At 37.0% G+C, this 12,732-nt stretch overlaps 1 protein-coding gene across 8 annotated transcripts in view; it reads right to left on the bottom strand.

The window, feature by feature from the left end:
* LOC134527372 (eukaryotic translation initiation factor 4E-binding protein Mextli) overlaps nucleotides 1–12,732 on the bottom strand; it is a 168,176-nt gene that overhangs the window by 93,796 nt on the left and 61,648 nt on the right. The window lies entirely within an intron of this gene.

The raw sequence follows: 12,732 nt of genomic DNA, 5'->3' as shown, positions 1-12,732 counted from the left end.
CATTTACAGTTCCGAACAGTGCATTCACAAAGTGTTGCACAGCTTCAAAAAACAAAACCACAAGAGTTGCAAGAAGGGTAAATGTCATAGAGACTCATAAATTCGCAACAGTGACATATAACTTTTCTTTTTATAACTAAACTAATGTACAGTAGAACCTCGATTATCCGTGACCCAATTAACCGAGCATTCGATTACCCGGGTTCACAATTAAAAATTAAACAAATATTTTGAGGAGGGGCAATAACCAAGCCCACAAAGTGTAATTCACTAGGGAAGAGACAAGAAAGGAATAAAAATGTGTCTTTTAGGCCATTACAAATAGTTTCATTCATACATATTTTGAAACATTAATAATTAGTGTTAGTAAAACTTGTACATTTGTTTTGTACAAATTACTTATGAAATTTTGTTATATTGTATAGTATAAATCCATTTGAATTCAATTATCCATGATTTTCGCTTATCCGTGCTAACCTTCCCCCATTGCCCCGGTTAATCAAGGTTCTACTGTGTGTGTATATTGTTACAAATGCGAGAGACAAGACTGCGATGCCAGGTCTGGAGTAGGCTGGTGGCCATGCACGGCCACTGTTGTCATGCACCGTCCATTGACGTAAGGCATGCCACGCGTGCCTGGCCGGATTACAAGGTCCCTTGCTACCCACTCCCCTCCGATCCCCACGCACCGTCCCGCCTCGGGCTATTGTCACCTTTTAGCGGCCTGGGAATTCCGGGCTTACCGAGGCCGCCGCGAGGAGTGGCGTGAATAAACATCGCTGTTCGGCCCAGGATAACATGACACTTCAGAGCCGCTCTCGTCCCTTCGAGAAGGGCGCCACGGGCATATAAGCGACGATGCCAACCTCCGCGGGAGTCCAAGCAAGTTCCGAAGGGTCGGAGAGTTCAGAGAGTAGAGAAGAGAATCTTCCCCTCGAGGAGTGATACTGGCGATACACATGCGATCAGTGAGAGGTGAAGAAGGAAAGTGGCTCTTGGTGGGCAAACTGGATCTATCGAGGCGATACCTGCGAGTGAAAGCCTGGCGAGCCAGTCGGATGCAGCGAGCAATAGTTGGGGACTACTGCGGAGCGGTAGGGGTGAGTGCGCGAAGGAAGGGGACAGAGGCGGACATAACAACAAGCCACTGTTGAGCCAAGCTCCAGTGGAAAGTGTTAATGTTTCAATGATCAGTGTAAGACTAATAATTGTTGTGGACATAAATCTTGAGTGCAGTAATTAAATTTATAGTGTAGACCTTAGTAATAAATAAAACTGTACTAATTAATTGGGCTATCCCGTACGAATCCAGTAGTTCTCCCTACATATACTTGCTTTATATATATACACACTCATATATATATATATATATATCTATATATCTACACACACATACATACACACATACAAATTATTATTTACACACCAAATATCTAGATGTTGATAAAAAAATTAATTTGCAAAAATTTCAAAAATAATGATTTTCTGTGACTACAAACTCAATGTGGGTAAATATTTATGATATTTATTGAATTTCTCTGATGCATACAATTTTTGGACGAGTTAGTTGAGTCATGTGTTACAGTTTTACTTACTCAGATTACTTTATGCTATTGTTTATAACGAAGGTTCACCAGTAACCATGAGTAGTGGCCATGTTGTGGGGAGAAGTTTCTTGGCTACAGAACTGACGTGGTGTGTCGTAAGAAAATAAGAGGTAAATATTCCAACTTGTTACTAGCACAGATGGCACTCTTTAATCAGACACATCCTTTAGTTCTGCACATTTTATAATTGGGCACCAAATGAGCCGCACGTGCCGAGATTTTTTTTGGAAGAAAGGGGGGAGGGGTATTTTTGGGTGTTTGTTGACCTTCAAAGACTTCATTAACACTACTAGCGACACCACCGGTCTAGAGAGCAGGCACATATATCAAAAATTTGTCCTACTCTTGCCTCTTCCTTTCCCTTGCAAGTAGAGACAACTGGCTGTTAGCATTAAGCACACTGCACATGCAATGTTGGTCAAGCACAGCTACATTTATACATTTTTTTATGGTGATGATGGTCCTTTATTGCCCTTTTCAATGTGATTTTCTTTCTAAGACTTCTCCAGAAACTAATTGTTATGTAAAAAAATTAAACTTCATTGTAATAAGCCATGAAAAATAAACTTCAAGTGTGCACTTCTACAAGTTATGCTTTATTCTGCGACTAAATTAAGACATTTTCACAAACACAATAAACTGTCTTGTCTTTGGTAAAACTTTATTAAGAAGATATGTCATTCAATAAATCACTTTATGTTTTGATTATCAAATCTTACTTTCTTGCTAAAAAAACGAGAGACTGGAAACTGAAAGCATTAGCTACTTGCTAAAAACTACAAGCAATTTCTTGTTTATTCTTTTGATCACATTAAGGTGGTCTTTTTTTTAATGGTATTGTTTTATTCAGGACAAATCTACCTAATAAAATTAAATTATATTTCAATAGAAATTCAATTAAGGTATTCTTTAGAACCCTTTGAAAATGGATTTCGCACACAAATTTTTCCAATAACTAATAAGACCTCTGTGCTTATGCTTAGTTTTCTGAAACAATATATTCAATATACGCTTCTGCGATATTGTTTTGCTCATTGAGACATATGGCACATAAATTATATTAACTTTAATAATAAATTCAATCATTTTCTTACAACATGTTACTTACAAACAGTTTGGCATGACTAAGTGGTTAAGCTTCCTTTGACAATGAGAGACATTTTATATGCCCTTTTTAAGTACAAATTTATTTCGAATAATTACTTTACTGAATAGAATTATCTTTCAGTAAGAAATCATCCAAATTTTCCCTAAGTATCTAATTAAAGATCATAATAAATATTTTAACTGTGTGAGGTTATTTGGCCTACCAACTGCACACACATTTCCATACATATTGTAACGGCCTAAAATACTGTAGAATATCAGTGAAAGCTTTTTTTGTTTTTCAATACCTAGCCAGACGATCAGGAACAGCGGGACACGATGAGGAAATGACAAACACAGCAGGAAACATTGAAGGACAGGTGAAACGAGAGTTGGGGAAGCAATGTTTGCAAACGATAGCATAACACGGCCGCGGAAACAAACAGAGGGGTTGCCACTTGCGCACAGCTTACGCGACCTTGGTCACAGAGCAACGAAACTCGGTCATAGGCACAGGGAAGGAGGGGGAGTGTGTAATGACGTCAGAAGCGGCGCCGAAGCGGAACTGTTTATGTTATTAACAACAGACGCAAACTGGGTTAGGACGGGCTTCTTATACGGGGAGATTTTATTCGAGAAGTCAGAGTAACAGAGTCAATGGGAAGCCCGCTACTCCGACGCCGAGACGACGATTGGTGAGTGAACAGCCACGATGCGACGATGGTTCAATACTAGACAGCAGCACAATGGCCTTAGGCCCATGTAGCTGGTAATAGTTGGTATCTCTCTCTCTCATTTAAAAAAAAATAAAAATACTCACTTTAACAATAACTCGGTAGACAATTAATGTAAAGTAAACCGTCACGTAACTTGGGATAAAGTAGTCTGCAACAGTTGGTAACGGCACATATGAATCACGAGACAAATGAGGTCAAGAATAAGCTCTAGGAAATGGCCGACAGCACGGTTTATTTATTAACGACAGTATCCCTGATAGGCACGACTATGGTTCAGTAATTATGTGTTAGTAATAGAAGGTACTTTTAAAGACACAGAAAGTAGAGAAGTAAATATGTGTTGATTAAACTGTTAGTTGAAACTGCGGAAATAAACCTGTTCTTGTGAAAACGTTCACCCTTAACCTCTTTATTTGAAATGTTTATCAAATAGGGACTCGTCACCCTACCTTAAGGACTGTTTAAGGAAAAACACGAGTGGTGGAACCGCCCCCAGAACCTGATACTCATGACAGGGCCGTCACGATATCAGGAACACAGACGATCCTGGTAGATTCACTTCCATTCCCTTTCCCCATCATCCTTCACGATTCATTTCATCATCAACATTTCATGTACATATTCCCTTCAGTTCCATTTTTACGGTCAACACAGATAAGAGTAAGTCGACGACCGTAACAATATTTATTAATTTTAATTTTTAGTATTCTTGTTTAAATTATATTGTGTTCAATAATCCGGCAAAATCGTTAATCTGGCATGGCAGTGGTTTAGAATAGCTAGATTTAAGAGCTTTTATTGTATATTCTTCTAACCTGCCATAGTTAGAACTTGAAACAGCAAAATTCAATTACCTACACAAGGAGATAGAACTTTATAATTTACTTAATATTTGTAATAAAATGTAGTATGCATGTGTTAAAAGTGTGGTCATAAATACATTTTTGAAAACTTCCTTTTTTACTCTCGTAAATATGATATTATTGGAAAAAGCAATTAATCAAAGTGTCTATTTTAGTATTTCATGTAGAGTTCAGACCTTGTGTGGATTTTGTTTGGTAAAATGAATATTAAATTTTTTAGAACACTATTAAAATTAATTTGTCTTTTTGTTGAGATGAGTAAAATTAATGAACAAAAAATTACACAGCATTTGTATCTAAATAAAGTATAAACATGTTGTGGTGTGAAACCAGTTACACATACACCTTGCATGCCACCTCCCTGAGTCGGTAGGCAGCCCGCAGAAGACACGTGGTGTTTAAATGCCAGTCATCTGATTGGCTTGCTACCAAACCATCTTAATTACCTGCTTCAGACAGGTGTAAATGGGTCGACACCAGGCCAGCAGTCAGCAGTAACACTGAACGAGTGACGAGGGCCATTCACTAAGGTGCATGCTATGCTCTCGGCTCACTCTACCGCCTCATGGCTGCCCGCCAACATGTCCATGCCCGTGAACATTGTAATAGGTATCAAGTTAAGCTTACTCTGTCCACATAGGACTTAGTCACTGAAGAAGAGTACATCACAGTATGTAAAGAACAGGCAACTTGAGTAAGGGACTTCATCGTTGACTTGTCGTGAGGCAGCGAGTGTCTGGTGCAAGAAGAGAGACCAGTCAGAAGAGGAGCACAAGACTTCACCATGGGTGGCAGCCAACAGGTGGTGCAGTAGCGGGACTTGTGACGACATTGTAACATACCGGACAAGACCTACCACCACGCTAACGAAAAGACAATAGAAGATTCTATCTGTAACGCATTACACAGTTGCAGCCAAAGTCGAAGATCACCACGTGAAACAGTAGCGTCCTGCAATCCACGAGTAGCAGTTATCCCTGGAGTGCCAGCTCTGAATGACAGAGACTTAACTTTTCTAGTCAGGAACTAACGAGCATAATACTGAAATAACATTGTTGGTATGACCCAAGAACATGCCTTAATAACATCCTTTAATAAACACTGTAAATTGGATAATTTATAAAAATATATTTAAAGTAAAAGTATGTACATACTGTTTGAAACAAGTATCAAATATATTTTGTGTTATGGACTTGTTTGTTTTCCTTGTGAAATTACAAAGATAATAATTTACTGCAGTGGGTAAAGTTCTATAATATTTGTACAATATTTATTTGAAATATAGCTTTCACCATTGTACATATGCAAGCAATATAAATTGTCCTTTTGCAAAGTATGGCGGGAACTCTGTGTAATGTTCGAATTCAATATTTTTTATGTTTACAGAGAAAGGAAATTGAGGTCAGAGCCTAGAAGACTTAACTTGTGAAAGAGTTGCAGAGGAATTTTCTTCCCAAGTATTTACACCTAGGTATATTATGTACAACAATTTCATTTATAAAAGATAGTTAGGTTCATCACTGTGTCTTTCTTTCAGACGCACATGTGAAAGAGGCTCTGCACTCACTTGCCAGGCAGTCATGCAGCCTAGGACTCCGCTGGTTGCTGGCTCATACAGAAAATGTCTAAAGAAGGGTTGATATATAATTGTAACCCGATTTTGGGATCATTATGCTTGTCAATATAAATACTCTGTGTGCCTAGAACTCTTACATTCATCATCTTTTCTTCTAATATATTTTTTTGAGAAAAGTTTCCCTACCCAGAACACACATTTCCAAACTTTTAGTATTCTAGTGAAATAATCACATTTTTACATGCTGTAAAGTAAACCATATTATAACACTAATACCACTGAAAATAAACAATATTAGTACATGTATATAAATGTAGTCACAAACATGTTATAAATAAGAAAAATTTTACACAGCCTTTCTATATTATTTGGTGAGTATATTTAAAGAATTGTTATTCTTATTAAAAAAATTTTAATACTTATAACTATAAAAATCAACATTTTAGAGTATGTTAATGTAAAAACAAACACAAAAAAATATTATTTGCAAGCATTTGATTAACAAACATGGACAATTAATATAGTGCAACCTTGCAAATAAGAGATATGTCAATGGCCCGTGATTTTGTCATAAATACGAGCACTATAATCTTAACAACCCAATAATGATTAAAAAAAAGTCCCAGGTTAGATTTCCACACCTTCAAAAATGTCTAAAATTATATTTTGAAATCGGTGCATTGTAGAAAATAAATGCATAGAACAAATAGAGTTGAAAATTTATTCACGAAAACAAGATCTTACAAAAAAAAAATTTTATCTCTTATTTTGATTTTATTGCCAAGTCTCCACATGAGCTGCTTTTCCCCTGTTGTCATGTTTGTTATCTTCCCACCAAAACCTCAGAAGTACCTCCTGATGGGAACTAAACTACATGCTCTGCATCTAAAGTGCATTGTACTACTATTTACCACTGCTGCATGAATCAATTGGTAGAAAAACTAAACTGCGTCTCTTGTTCTAGTTGTGACCGCCACTATTTATGCTGCATGAACCGGCAAGGGTACATGAGACAGGATAACACTTTGGAATGTGGTGAAAGATGTGTCATAGGCGAAGGTGGGTGAGAGGTCTAACGGTGTTGGTCCCACTTCCTCTCCTCTTCCCTATAGCCGCTAGTCATCCCCCTTCCCCCCTCCCTTGCCGATCACCATCCATTCTTCTTTAAACTTTGTTTTGTAAATGACTGCTTGTGTGTTACTGCTTCTAAAACCAACTATATCTAACTTCCTTCTCTTGCTTTAAAAGGAATGGTGTTAATCACTTGTACTGATGAAAGTGGCACCAAAGAGTGTAAGTATACTGTTGTGTACTGCTGTGCATTTCAAAACACCCATGACGTCGAGCTCTCATAACATACCGCCATTGTATCAGTGAGGTTCCACTGTATATCAATGTACATGCAATTAAAAATTCTCCATTTTCCTGCTGATATTTCTCACTACATATCATTTAACCTGTTGGTAGAATTTCCTACAGAATCATGTTCAAACTGACTAAATATTGGGAGCCAGCAAAAAGGCCACTTTAAAAACTATAAAACTTAAAATAGTACTGTTACGCCCCTAGTGTTCTCCCAGGAAGCTGCTTGGGCAAAAAAGAGGAGTACAAGTAAACCCGACGCAAACATTAAACAAATTGAATTACTCTCAAAGAGAAGGAGAATAAAGTGGATTGAGTGGTGATTCAGTTAAATAAATAAAAGATGGTTTATTTGCTATTACAGTTTTCATTATTTTCTTTAAATAGTGGTTTTGTACAGGTTCCTTTTTTGGCTTAACTGTGTTAATTACATAAGATCGCAGACAGAACTTTACATTATAACTGTATAAGAGAACCAATAACTGATTTAAAAAAAATTGGACCTCGTTAGTTTCAAGAATTACAAAATCAAACAGAGCAAAGTTACTGGGGCCATGGCCGTCAAAACTATCAATCACAAATGAATTATTAATTGTACCTGAAATACAAATTTAACATTTTTCTTTGACCACTAAGACATCTCATAATCAAACTTTCACAAAAAAATAATAATAAATTTAAAATTTTACTTGGATAGTTCATGGTTAAAATACTGCCTTAAAACATTTATTCCTCCAACCAGTGCAGGACTATGTATAATTTAAATAATTTCTGATTTAACAATATCAGATCTCATTGAGTGTTCACTGGTGCTATCTAGAAGTGGGGCGAAGAGGTGGCAGCTCAAATGTTAGCCGGCTGGAGAGACGCGTGGAATTCATATCAATTCAAGAAAGAAGAGGATGTAAACTAGTGGCTGAATTTAGGGATGGACTTGAGCTGGAGAAAGATCCGAACTCTTGGACCATCTCTTGGACCCCACTGGAACCAAACGAAAAGGAGGCTCAGTGGTCAAGAATAGAAATAAAGGGGACAAGAAACAGGGATCATGAAATCAGGGCAAAAACTTAAATAAAAAGTCAAACTATAAGCGAAAGGAGTAGAATTTCCCACTTACCATTCTGGGGGTAGAATGAAGAAAATCACTCCCTTTGAAGCTGCACAAGTGCTCGTGGTAGCCATGCACTAGTAATAATAAATAATTACTTAGTAAAAAAAAAACTGAATATCACCAAAGAAATAAATAAGATAGGGATCACTCCTGGACTCCATGGGATTACATCCCTTAAGCGAGTTGGCTAGTCACCGCGAGGCTGATTCGTGAAAGGGTTCGTGGGCAAGAAGTACCGGAAGAAAATGACCACGGTGATGGCAGAAGGACAAATCACTAGTCCCTTGGGCTGCAAGTAGTTAAAACTTGGGCTAGGAGCCCAAAGGCCTAGGAAGTGAGGGAACTGGCCTATGATTGGCTGGAGGTTGCGGTCAAGAGGCTGGCAGCCTATTTTAAGGGGCATCTGAGGTAACTTGATGTGCTCCGAAAGTAGCGCACTCTGTTGGGACACAGGCAAAACAGACCCGGGGCTAGTTCTCAAAAGTCTCGCAAAAAGGAGGGGGGACGTAGCTGACTCCCACAAGCCTGGTGCTTATGGTCCCAACTGGGCTGCGCTCTGTCGGGCTAAAAGAGAGAAAGAGAGAAAGAGAGAGAGAGAGAGAGAGAGAAAGAGAGGTGTGGTGGCGGCCGCTACTTGCCAAACTAAAGTACAGTAGTTGGGTCTTCGCCACAAGATGGCGAAGGCAGACCTTTCACCGACCAGTGAGATGTCCTTGATCTCGCCCCACCGAGAGCCAAGGTTAAGGGCCAGTCAGTGCTCTCGGTAAAGTACATGAAAAGGCAGGAGGGGTGGGAAAGGGAAAGTGGGAGGGAATCTGCTGTCCTGATAGAAAGTGGTGTTGAACGGAGCCCAGATCATGCCTAACACGTCGGAAACCCTAATCAGGACCGTGACGAGAGTTGCTCAGCTCAAGCCAGTTCTCAGAACGGAGCTGCCCTGTGGGCACGCTGAGGAAGGCACTAAGGATCACAAACGTAAACAATAGGGCTCCCTGTTAAGCATGGGAACTCAAGGACAAATAATATCATGATAAAGAATTAGAAAGAAACCGAAAAGAAAAAGTCCCTGGATATATATAGCTAAAGGTTTTTCATGTATGCAAATTATGCTCTGATTGGCTATGTTTAAAGACTGTTCAAAACATGTGTGAATGGTTGCGGGGGACACGTTACAACATCCTTCCTTTGTGGATGGAGGTAGTCAGGTCATAGATAAATATTTTACGCGTCATGGTGCTGAACGGTCATGTCACATGGTGATTCGCAAAAAAATAATAATGTAGAAAGCTGTGGTCCGGGTGACACAGACCAAGAACATTTTTCAACATTCACATATAATTTGTCTGACCACAGTTGTCAGTGAGAGTCAATCAATATAAAAAAAATTAACTTTGTATTTGTGCCACGGTGTGTTGCTGTGTGTTGTAAATTGCGACAGGATTTTAATAGCAGAGATAGTTTAAATCTTTTATTGTACATTTTGTACCGTACAATTTAAAAGTAAAATGCCTATTTTGCTATGTCACAATTATTGTGGATGATCTGAAACATTGACTTGGTTGCAATATGGCCACCACTGAGTTAATGGTCAAACAGTTAAAATCAATCAAAGTTTTGAGAGTTTTTATTTCCACCATAAATCATAGATAGTAACAGTTTTATGATACTTAAACATGGTTCTGCAACACAGCAAATTCTTCAAGTGTTTTATGTATGTAACAGTTGGACCAATTAGAGCTAGCCGAAGATATGAACTGTTAAGTTGTGAGTCATACATAGCCAATGGCGGGTCAACTTTGTCACGTGAGAGTTGGCTTTAGGTAAACTTGATAAAACTCATATATTAAACTGCTATGTTTTATTGAGCGAAGTGGTGTTTTGGTAAGACACTGAACTGGCATGCCAAAGGACCCATGTTCAAATCCCGGACTACCCATTCCGATTTGGTTGTTTGCAAAACCACACCAGGAACATTATATTTCTTCCGCAACTTCACAGAATTGTGTATTGCATTGACATTCTCTACTGACTTTGTCGTCGATCAGATGTAGAGCCCAACTTCAAAAACATAACTTAAGTGTTATAAATATTGCACTGTACAGGCCTAAAAAAGGTCCCTCAGCATTCCAGCATTGTAATTATGGTATGTATGTTATGTAGATTACTTTACAGTTGAAATATTGAAAACCAAGGCTCATTATTAAATTCATTATCCTTTAAACAGTTTTTCTGGCATCGGTACAGATTGAGGGACATCTATTATTTTACCAGTGAAATAAAAAAATTACCATTGTTAACATTTTATTTGGTGTACAGGTGCTTCAAAACTAACCAATTAATTATGATGAAATTTAGGAGTACAGACACAATATTTGTACCTTGATAAGGCCAAAATTAAAATATTTTATTATAAAAAAAATATACGAAGGAAAATTAGAAAAATAAAAATGAAGGGGCCCAATCACCCTTAAAGAAACCAGCAATCATTGACGAAGCAATTCAATAGAATGAGGACAACATCCTTAATCTGCAATATTTGCCCCTTCAACTAAAACATTCGTAGAAAAGTTTTCTCACAACAGAAAATTCATACAAGTTAAATTAATCACATTTATAATGTAACATTACTTAGTTTGCTTAGAAGTCACATTATTAAACAATCACACATTAACTTTGAATGACACACTGATGCTGGTATTAACAAATCATTAGTTTTCATAAGAGCAAAGTAGGCCCTAATTAGCGATACCCCTGTAAGTATTATAAAAGCTTCTACACATAATCATGCTACAAAGCAGCAAATAAAAAAACTAAAATTGTAACATTTTTAAGTAAATAAAAGTTCTGATATAACTGCTGCTACATCAGCTAAGTACACATAGCGCAAAATTTTACTGTGAAAACTGTCTATAAAAAAGTTGTGAACTAAACACATTCTAAAAAAATCTCAAAAATTGTACAATATTTTTAAAATTATGTTACAGGGGTTTAACTTAAGTGTCTGTGTTTTCAAATATTGTAGTGAAAAGAAAACAATATCTAAATTGTTTACAGTAATGTCACATGCAAATCATAGACAAAGAGTAAGAAGCATTGCTCAGGTAAATTGGTTGTAAAATGTGTTGAAAATTTGTATCTATCATCAACTGTTCCATATTGAATTGTTTCAAGTCAAATACGTGTTCAGATAATAAAAGATTAAACAAAAAATCAATACCATTTGATCTAATTAGAGTGGTAACATACATCAGCATATATATATATATATATATATATATATATATATATATATATATATATATATATATATATTTCATTATATTGATTAGAATAAATCACTTCATAGAAGGAAAAAAAAAAAACAGAAAAACAAAACTAAACACAGATAACCATGAACAAAATTTAATTTAAATATAATTTAATTAATATTTTATAAAAAAAGTAACTCCAGAGAAATTATAAGATGTTGTCACTATCCTCTGTGATGGTAGAGCCCAAGCTGAAAATACCTGTGTATACTCAACTATATGTGTCCCGGCTGGATTAATTATTAACAGTAATAATTAACATCTTTCACATGAGAGGGAGGACAAGAATAAATTAAAAATAAAAAAGAAATTGAATAAAATCTAGTGTAGTGTATATTGTGTTGATTGCTGCAAAACTATAAATGCTAGGTGTTATTATGATGTATCAAATTAAACTGTTTGACAGGCCATAAATAAAGAAACAACTTCTGTTCATAGAATTTATTTGTTACGTTAACTATTAAGGCCTTTTTATTCTTTACGTTACCTATTAAGACTTAAGTGGCAGTTGCAATATTTCCTTCATAAAGTTACTTACACTAACTGGTGAATCTTTATTGTACTTTTACTACTATATTAGGTTGTCAGATATAGGATCTGATTACAGTAACATCAGATTCAGTGTATACGGTCCTGAGTTGGATAATACTGTGATGTCAATACAATGATTCACTACACTAGGTTAGAAGTTCAGACACTCAGGTAATCGGTGAGGTGAGAACTCAGCCGCTCAGGACTTCCAGGTCGTAAGTGCAGACTGGTAATAGCTGAAAAGATGATTCAAGAGCTAAGACTGGAGCTATCGAAGGCTCGATTCCTGAACTTCTGTAGTCCTCGCGAGCTGTAAAATGTTAAGACTTGGAATGCTCTCACCTAAGATGACCAATGAAGAATATTGGCACACTGACCAATTCTGCAGGCGGTAGGAACGAATCTAGCACGACGTGGAAGCTTAGACACTGCACGGCGTTCAGCCCTATGTCTAGCAAGAAGAATAATGCCAACATTCTGAAAAAGACACTTTCAGATAAATAAACTACCACTCTGGGTCATCGCGGATGACGCCTCAACAATGGGTATTT

The sequence above is a fragment of the Bacillus rossius genome, chromosome 1, assembly GCF_032445375.1.
Source record: "Bacillus rossius redtenbacheri isolate Brsri chromosome 1, Brsri_v3, whole genome shotgun sequence".
Taxonomy (NCBI): Eukaryota; Metazoa; Arthropoda; class Insecta; order Phasmatodea; family Bacillidae; genus Bacillus; species Bacillus rossius.
Note: the sequence above shows the minus strand (reverse complement) of the source record. Positions and strands in the feature narration are given on the sequence as shown.